Genomic DNA, 9,985 nt, shown 5'->3' on the forward strand with positions numbered 1-9,985 from the left:
AAACAAAAGAAAAAAAATTATTTTCTCCATATTTTTTCTCTCTTTTATTTTATTTTAATTTCCTTTCTTTTCTTTTCCACAAGTTCCAAATAGAACCTTAGTCTGTTCCTGATCCAAAAAGATTATCGGATTTTTTGGGTTTTTTTTCCCTCTCGAATCTCCGCAAAATTTGTGTATTAGGAGTAGTTTGCGCAAAATTTGTGTATTAGGAGTAGTTTGCAGGTCTCATTCATATACTCCATCCAATTTAGTTACAACAAAAGTACAAACTAATAGTATTATAATTTTTTTGTGAAGAGCAATGATTTTTTTTATCTAGGGAGCCGGTTCAGTAGACATATATTAGTTATAAGAACACAAACTTATAATATCATAATATTTTTATTTTTTAATAAAGTAAATTTGTTCATTAAAATAATTCTAGCCTAATGCAATTAAAGTATATCAATCATTGTATTTTCTTTATGTAGACTGTTTCAACCGTCACGTGCTTATTTTTTTATTTATGAAAGAAATTGAAAAATAAAAATATAAAATAACTGGTGTTTTTTTATCAAATCGAACAACAAATTTTAAGGTTGCTACAAATTCAGCACCGATGGCACAAAAAATCAGAACTGATCCGATCTGTTTCAGATGCGGCAAAGCGGAGGAATCAATTGCACACCTGCTGTTTCGGTGTGAGCTTGCCATCGAGGTATGGACTCTCACCCCTCTTCTGTTACGGCCTGAGGAGCTGCAAGAGTGCAGGCACATGACGGACTGGTGGGAGTGCTTGCAAAAGCGTATTGATCAGAACCAATTACCTTCTTCTTCTATGGGTTTGGGGTTCCTTTATTGTTGGTGGATTTGGCGCGCTATAAATGATTTTATTTTATGAGTTTCTGGATGCGAATACCAAGGTCTCTCTTCCGCAAACGAGACGGGTTCAAAACGAGACCTTGGTTTGGCAATAGGTAACCAAGTCAAGATCAATGCGGATGCCGTTGTATCAAGAAACACAAAAATAGTTGGAACTGGTGCTCTTACTCGCGGAGAAGACGGTAAGATTGTGGGTATATTGCTGAATATTCATCCCGGAATCACCTCGGCACTGTGTTGCAGAATCTCTAGCAGTTCGGGATGGGCTGAAATTAGGTTTGGCTCTTAAACTTCTACAGGTATCTATTGAATCAGATTCGGAAGCAATTGTGAGAAGCTATTTAGACTCAAATGACACACCTTCTGATATTGTAGTGCTTACTCAAGATTGTTTTGCGTTGAAAAACTTGTTTATTTCCTGTGATTTTGCTTTCGTTAAGCCCGAGTGTAATCCTGCTGCACATACGTGTGCTCAGAAAGCCCTTTCTAGTGGTCTGTCTGATCTGTGGATGTCCATTTTTGCTCCCATTGGGTTTCCATTTATCTGATGTTTAGGTTTTCGCCTACCAGATTAATAAAACTTTTCTCAGTTGGCAAATATATATACACACACACACACACTACAATTCTAATTAGGGCATCCTCACAAATCATAACTTGCGGACGTCCTCTTCTGGCCGTTGGATGAGATCCAACGGCCCTGATTTTAGAATGGCATCTGCAGGTAAAATGAGGAATGGGTCGGGTAATATCCACACGCGGGTCATCCGGAAACCACACACGGGTCATAACCCCCCAAACTTCCACAGTACGCCTCATTCTACTCGTTTGAACGAAGAGAGAGAAAAGAGAGGCGATTCAGAAACGAAGAACGAAGAACGAATCGAAGAACGGAGAACAACAGATCACTCCAGGTATCTCTCTCTCTCTCTCTCTCTCTCTCTCTCTCTCTCTCTCTCTCTCTCTCCCCGTCTTCCCCCTTTCGTTCGTAACTCAACGTAATGTTTGGATCGGCCACCTAAACACGTCGGATGCCGTTGATTTTCGCGTAGGCCCACTCGAAATTTTTTTTTAGAATTTTTGGACAGCTTGGATCAGCCGTCCGGTGGCCGGAGTGGGCCCGGCGGAATTTCGAGATTCCGATCGGAATTTCTCGGTCAGAAACTATAGCTTTACTCTACCCAAATTGAACCCCTTTGAGAAAACGAAAAGAGGAACCCTTAATTAATGATGATCTCTTTTCATTTGTTTCCAAAAACAATACTTCTACCGTCTTTTTTTTAAAGTCCAGTATTTCATTTTGGGTTGTCCCTTAATAAATGTCCATTTTGTAAAATTAGTGGATAAAAATTGGTACATTTTTCATTTTGTCCCTAAAAGTAGATTGTATTTTGAAAAATTAGTGAATAAAAGTGTAATGATGATGTCTCCATAGATGGTAAATAAAGAAAATAGAGGTCAAAGTTGATGTGAAAGGTATAATGATGATGTTTTTTTAATAAATTAGAATTACGAAGCGGGACATTTAAAAAGAGATGGAAGGAGTATATAAGATGGAAAGAAACTGTTCAATTCATGTTGTGTCACCAGAAAATCAAGCACCCTATTTTTCGAAAGAGGCCTGCTACAGACACAGCAGATCTGTGCACAGATTGTGCACAGATTTTATTGTGGGGTCCATCACGGGTCCCACAAAAATCATCCGAGCCGTTCATTAAATGTAAAATATTTTTTCAAAGGTCTCCGTAAAAAATAAGCTCAATCCGATACCAATAAGTGCTTCATCCAACCATTTAACTTTTCATTCAAATTTTCGGATAATGAAAAGTTATATGGTTGGATCGAGCACCTATAGGTATTAGATTGAGCTTATTTTTTACGGGGACATTTGAAAAAATATTTTACATTTAATGAACGGCTCGAATGATTTGTGTGGGATCCGTGGTGGGCCCTACAACAAAATCTGTGCACAATCTGTGCACAGATCTGCTGTGTGTGTAGACTTTCTGTTTTCGAAATCACAAAAAGAAAGGAAACACCATTTGAAGTCCGGCTACGGGATTCCAACAGAGATGGTTTTGAAGGACGGCGACGACAACAGGTAGTTCTCCAAAACTTCCAAATCGAAGAAGCCAAGCAACCCAACTTCAAAATCGAAGAAGCCAAGCAACCCAACTTCAAACTCTTCATCGTCGGTGGAGGAGGAGAGGTTAGTTTAGTCGCTAGAAACCCCTTGACTTTGCCATGATTATATGCCTAGCGTCGGCCAAGCCATTACTTTTATTAATTGCGGCCGATGCAGATCAATTAAGAGATTCTAATGATGGACGGCTGTACGTATCCGGACAAATAAGCCACTACTTTTTGTGATGCTTGTGATATGTGTATTGATTTCTTCAAGTTTTGTCATAATTTTTTATCTCTGTCATGTTTTTTATTTAATCATGTTTTGTTCATCTACTTCGATTGAAACCTACACTTTTCAAAATTTGTCATGTTTTTTGATTTTTATTTTTTTTATTTGATCATATTTTGTTCATCTACCTCGATCGAAACCTACGCTTCTCAAAATTTGTCATGTTTTTTGAGTTTTTCATGTTTTTTAATTGATCTTATTTTGTTCATCTACCTCGATCAGATTTTGTCATGTTTTGTGAATTGATCATGTTTTCTGGCTTACACATTCGTTTCTGTAAGAGTCATGTTTTCTTTTTAGATTTTAAAAGAATGAAAATATGAGAGAGAAAATTATGAGAGAAAAAAAAATTCAAAAAATTAGATGAGAGAAATGTTTGAAAGAAGAGAGAGAACTGAGATAATTAGAAAAGATGAGAGAGAGAGAGAGAGAGAGAGAGAGAGAGAGAGATTTGAAAAATTAGGATAAAGAAAGGGTAGTTTAGGATTTAATTAAATTTGAAGATGGAAAGATAAATATTTAAACACATTAGGATGAACACCTAAATAAGTGGGGTATAAAGGATGGCTAATCAAGTTCCCTTTTATTTATTTGCTTGTTTTTTACTCAATGAGGGATGTTTTTATTTTGTTCCACATAATCGTGCTTAATTTTTTTTCCCCTTAAATGTATGTGCAACCTTGCATAAATTCTGGGCTTGGGTCTGCCACTGGTGGCCACACGTGTGCCACGTTAATATTTTTGGTTGTGTTGTTGCAGGGAATCGAACCCCTAACCTCTTGGAAATGAGTCCAACACTAAGCCGTTGGGCTATTGGGAGTTTTGTGTTAGATGACGATTTTTTATTTTATTTTGTTGTATACAAAACCTTTGTCGGCATTTTCTAGTTACTGCCGATAATAGTACTATTCCTGGCATTTGTTTTACCGGCGTTCAACAAATGCCACTTAAGGTTTCTATTACTGGAATTTGTACAAAAAATGACCGTAATAGTAACCTTCAGTGGCATTTGTTAAATGCTAAAACAAATGTCGGGAATAGTAATATTTTCGAAGTTTGTGATAAGTGTCGGTAATTGTACCCTTTAACGGCATTTCTCTAATTGCCGGTAATAGAAATGCCAGTAAAGCCACAATTTTCTTGTGGTGGCAGTTTTTTTTTTTTCTCATGATTTTATCATGATTGTATTGAGCTTTGGGTTGGACCACTAGCAGTGGTGGACGCAAGATTTGCACAAAGCAGGGGCTCGAATCACATGTATTTTTACATTGAGAACATAAACAGTGGTGGACGCAAGATTTGCACAAAGCAGGGGCTCGAATCACATGTATTTTTACATTGAGAACATAAACTATAGTTTATAATAAATAATACTGCTTACGAGTTCTTAGAAAAAGACGAGATTGTCTACATATACATAATCGCATATAATTTTATAACCACGATACAAAAATTGTCGATAACTCGAAATATTAGGGGGTTGTTCAAACATATATAGAAATTTTATCAACTTTTTTTCACTCAAGACTCGCAGGGACCGATTCTATAGAATTTTTTCAAATTAACCTCAATATATAGTATAATTAGTGGGATAATTGGGGTGTGTGCAGGGGCCCGACTCCGCTTGCACGCCCTCTGTCTGCCACTGATCACTAGCCTATTTTATTTTATTTTTACCTTTACTTAGGCCATCCACAGTGGTATAATCAAAAAAGGATAACCAAAAGTTTACACATTAGCTTTTGATTATTCACTTAAGAGGTTGTTAAGCTTAATAATGTTAAACTTCACAATGGTGACTTCTATTCCATAACCAAAATAAGGGATCCACTACAATTTCACTCACTCACTCTCTCTCCTTCTCTGTTTCCCGGCATTCACTTCCCTTCATTTACGTTTTAATTAATTTTGGGAAAAAATCGGTGACTTTCTTCTCTCCTACTATGAAATTTATTTATTTTATTTTATTAGGAGGAGAATAGAAACGGAAAAGAAGAGTGAAATTCCTTAATCCGGCGACGACGGGTTGAATTGTAGATGATCGAGAGATATGAATTTCATTTTTGAAGGGAAAGGAAGAGAAATAGTTTGTGGGTGAAGTAAAAAAGATATAGAGTAGGCAAAGAAGAGAAAAAGAAAATACCAGTTGAAACACATATGTATACAAATTTTGGAACTAGTTAACTTATATGGTGCGGTGTCTACAAATTTTGATTATTCAAAAAGGTTGCTAGTTTTGATTATCAAAAGCCCAAAATTTGATTATTTCTAAGGATGTTGTTAAGTTTGATTATACCATTGTGAGCCATTTTTTGCACCAACATTGTTAATTTTAAAAACAATTGGCTTTTGATTATACCACTGTGGATGGTCTTATGCAGAGTGCAATTTTGAACAGGACATTGCCGATCAAAATATAAAATTTTGAAGAGGAGATTTTCTTGCTAAAACAATTGAACATACTCCACGAACCAGATTGGGAGATGCTTGGCAGCGGTGCCGAACACACCATCTAGTCGTTTATTCGGATTGAGGCTCATTATTGGATATTTCAAAAAATACGTGAAATTTTTTTAAACAGGACAAAATCAAAAAGTTGTGGTCTACAACTTTTTTATTAGCGAAAACGGGGCATAACTGTAGTTTAACAAGACAATGGTTAGCGGCAAAATGTGAGTTATAAAATGGGGTCCATCTATTTACAGGAACTAATAAGAAATTGGGTAATGTTCACATACTTTTAAAATGAGTGAACAAAATTGCACTCTCAAACACCCCTTCCTTTTCTGGATCCGGGGTGCTCTGCTGCACAGAGGGGACAGCAGCCCCAACCCACACCCTCAAAACGACGTTGTTTTGAGGGTAAACTGCTAGAGCAGCCCCTACCAGGGACAAAATGGCAACGTTTTGGTGGGAAAAAAATTCCTTATCCTCTATTTGCAATCCTATAAAGCAGAAATATGATTATGAGAGCTTTAAAGACAAAATTTGATTATGTTTCTTTAGAATAATATGATTAGAATAATAAGATTTTCACACCCGTTCAAACGAATTAAAAATTGGAGCATTTAATTTTTTAACCATATTTTTTAGTATATAAATGGTCTCAGAAAATTAAGTGCTCAAATTTTCACTCCGTTTAAATCAGTGCAAAGATCTTGTTATTCTGATCATATTAATCTAAAGGGTCATAATTAATTTTTTTCTATAGTGCTCTCCTAATCATATTTTTACTCCACAGGATCCTAAAAAAAGAGCATATACTTAATATGAGAGCCCTAAAGATAAAAAAAATAATTACGACCCTGTAGAATAATATGATTAGAATAACAAGATCTTTGCACCGATTCAAACGGAGTGAAAATTTGAGCACTTAATTTTTTAAAACCATTTATATATTAAAACATATGGTTAAAAAATTAAATACTTCAATTTTTAATCCGTTTGAACGGGTGTGAAAATCTTATTATTCTAATCATATTATTCTAAAGAGACATAATCAAATTTTGTCTTTAAAACTCTCATAATTACGTTTCTGCTTTATAAAATTGCAAACAAAGAATAAGAAATTTTTTTTTCACCTAAACGTTGCTGTTTTGCCCCTGATAGAGGCTGCTCCAGCAGTTTATCCTCAAAACAACTTCGTTTTGAGGGTGTGAGTTAAGACTACTGTGCCCTTTGGGCAGCAAAGCCCCCGGATCCCCCTTTTCTTCCTTGGATGACGATCGAGGCGCCTCTGATTACACTTTGAGACGCAGAGGGGACAACCTCAAAGTCAACCCATTGCAATCTCAATTCAATTGGTCATCCACGGTACTCTCTGCGTCTCAAGTCAAGCCATTGCAATCTCACAATTGGTCATCCACGGCCCGTATCGAAGGTCATTATTCAAGTCAATGGTAGGTAGGGAAATGTTGTTCGCTTTAAGTTGCGTGTTCTTCTGAAAAACTACGAGGGAAAGAATCCTTCTAGTCTCTCTAAAAATTTGAAATTTCATGGGCCAGCCTGAGTTGGATTCTCACGGAGAAGCTGCCGTGATGAGCATAAAATATTTATAAGTGGAAGTCTCAATATCACATATTGGCAGGGACGAATTCAGAAATATAGTGTAGTGGGAGCATTTGTAAATCATAATAAAGAAAGTTTATTTTTTTTAGTCAACTATAATAAGGTTAGATCGTATAAAATTAAGGCATGCATTATTAATTGTGGACTTTATATCCATTTCAAAGCCAATTGGCAATGAGTGGAGAGATTCTAAATGTTATTAAGTAATCATCTATTCCACTCTCAATCAATGTGGGATTCTATTTCCTTAACATCTCCCCCCCACGTGCAGCCGCATTTAAGGTTTATCATGTGTGGCCATTTTTGGGTCCTATCATTATTCAACCTTTTTGCTTGACTGTGTCATCGTGGATCCGTGGGGTGTGGATTGTAATTAATTTTTTTTAAATGTTGGGTGGAACGGACCCCGCTCTAATACCATATGAAAACTTTATGTACATCTCAAAGCCATTTGGCAATCAGTGGAGAGGTCCCAAATGTTATTAAGTGATCACCTATTCCACTTCCAAGCAATGTGAGAGATTTTATTTCCTTAACACTAATTACAAAAGTTTATAACGCATACTTTAAATTAAATTAGGTAAAAATAAATATAAAATCTCAGACAAAATTTTAAAGTATGTTTTAAATGAACATCGACAAGCTTTAGAATGATTGAGCTAGTTTTGTTAATGACTTTATTTTGAAATATTGTTCTTTAAAAATAAAGAGAATCAAGAAAGAATAACTCCAAATAGACAAACAATTCGTAAAACAACAAATATAAATGTACCATATGATGAAATTCGGGCATCAAATTAATTTTATATGTGTATTTTCGAGATATATGTAAGTGTGTATGTTTATATGTTAGCACACTTTTATAATTATGCTAATTTATACAAAAATATTAAAAAATACATTTTAATTTTGAGTGAGAGTATGCATTTGAGTGGGGGCCTATGCCCCCGTGTGACTCCCTTTGAGTTCGTCCCTGTATATTGATAGTCCTTTATATTGTGCCTAATTAGATATAGTAATCATCTTTTTAACCCCCTTTGGGTTCGTCCCTGTAAATCTTGTTGAGTATACTTAACCATGCAATAATTGGTATTGATTGAATGTCATTTGATACCTGAATATCAGAAAAACATTTATCTTGAGAAAATGTGAATTCTGTATAAACCACCCCCCCCCCCCAAAAAAAAAAATAAAAAATAACAGAACCAGACGAGAAGCTCCTCTCCCATTACTGGAGAGGACTGAGGAGTCGTGTCCCATTTCAGCATATGTACTTGGCTGTACGTGCATTTTTTCTTTTTCGGTTTTGCTATTGTCAGTCCATTAGGCTGGCAATTAGCACACTAAAAGACAAAGAAAACACGTATTTTTATGTACTTTTTATCCCCTTTAATACATATTCACACACTTACTATTGTTAGCCCATCGGGTTGATTTTAGAATTTTTCTTTCTTTTTTGCTATAAATTGGAAGCAAAGTTTTTTAAGTCCCCTTTTTTTTTGTTCCAAGTAGTGAAAATTTACCAACCCAAAGTTGTCTTAAAATAACCTAAATTTGTGATGATAAAAAAAAAAAAACATAAATTTGTATAACTGAGTGATGGTGTATGCCTACACGCAATATTGTTGAAGTTAAAAATATACCATCCCCAAAAAAACTTTAGAATTACCAAAATCCAAGTTAAATAGAGTAGTATGATATGAATTACCAAACTTTAGAAAAAAATCTGAAAAAGTGGTTATAAATGAAGATAAAAAAATGAGAAGAAAATCTGAATGAGTGATTATAATTGAAAATAAAAAGAAAAATTATTATTTTAAACGTGAAAGATAAAATAATTTATAAATTAAATAAATAAAATATTAGTTTAAAAGAGGGGGGGGTTGGAATAGCAATTTGCGATTTGCACGGTACATTGAACCCGACAAAGTTATCACTGTCATACACATTTGGCTGTGGGGTCGGGGGGGGGGGGTGTCAAGGGGGGAATAGCAATTTGCGATTTTGCACGGTACATTCAACCCGACAAAGTTAGCAATTTGCGATTTTGTACGTAGTGTACCCCACTACATAGCTAGCTGTTGACAACGAAGCCCCGTTTGGTTGATTTTTCAACTGTGGCTGCTGCTTTGATTTGTTCAACTGACGTGTTTCCTGTTCTTAGTCTTGGAAAAATATCAATCACAGAAAGTCTCTATCAGCAAGTAGATCGAGAGGTTTGGAAAAGTCTTTCTGTAGGACCCACTTTTACGGGGTAGAATATTTGACAGCACTAGGAAACAACATTACGGAAATTTCTAATCTCCTCTCTCTGTTCAATAGTAGGGACATCACCCGAGTTCCTATAAAAAGATATTGTGAATTGTGAATTCCATATGCTCCTATCTCTGTCCTAGTAGTGAGATCCGAACTTGTAACAATCTGCGTCAGCTAATCTGCTAATTATTCGCCTAATTACGTGACTCAAAAGGTTAACGTCAAGTTATACAGTAGCTAATCGGCATTACATTATATACCATTCACTACTTCTTCGAGTAGCCAATGTGGGAGTCATACAATAGCTGGTCGGCATTACATTATATATCATTCACTACTTCAAGTAGCCGATGTGAGAGTTATACAATACTTCTTCAAGTAGCC

Source organism: Rhododendron vialii, chromosome 12a, assembly GCF_030253575.1.
Source record: "Rhododendron vialii isolate Sample 1 chromosome 12a, ASM3025357v1".
Lineage (NCBI taxonomy): Eukaryota > Viridiplantae > Streptophyta > Magnoliopsida > Ericales > Ericaceae > Rhododendron > Rhododendron vialii.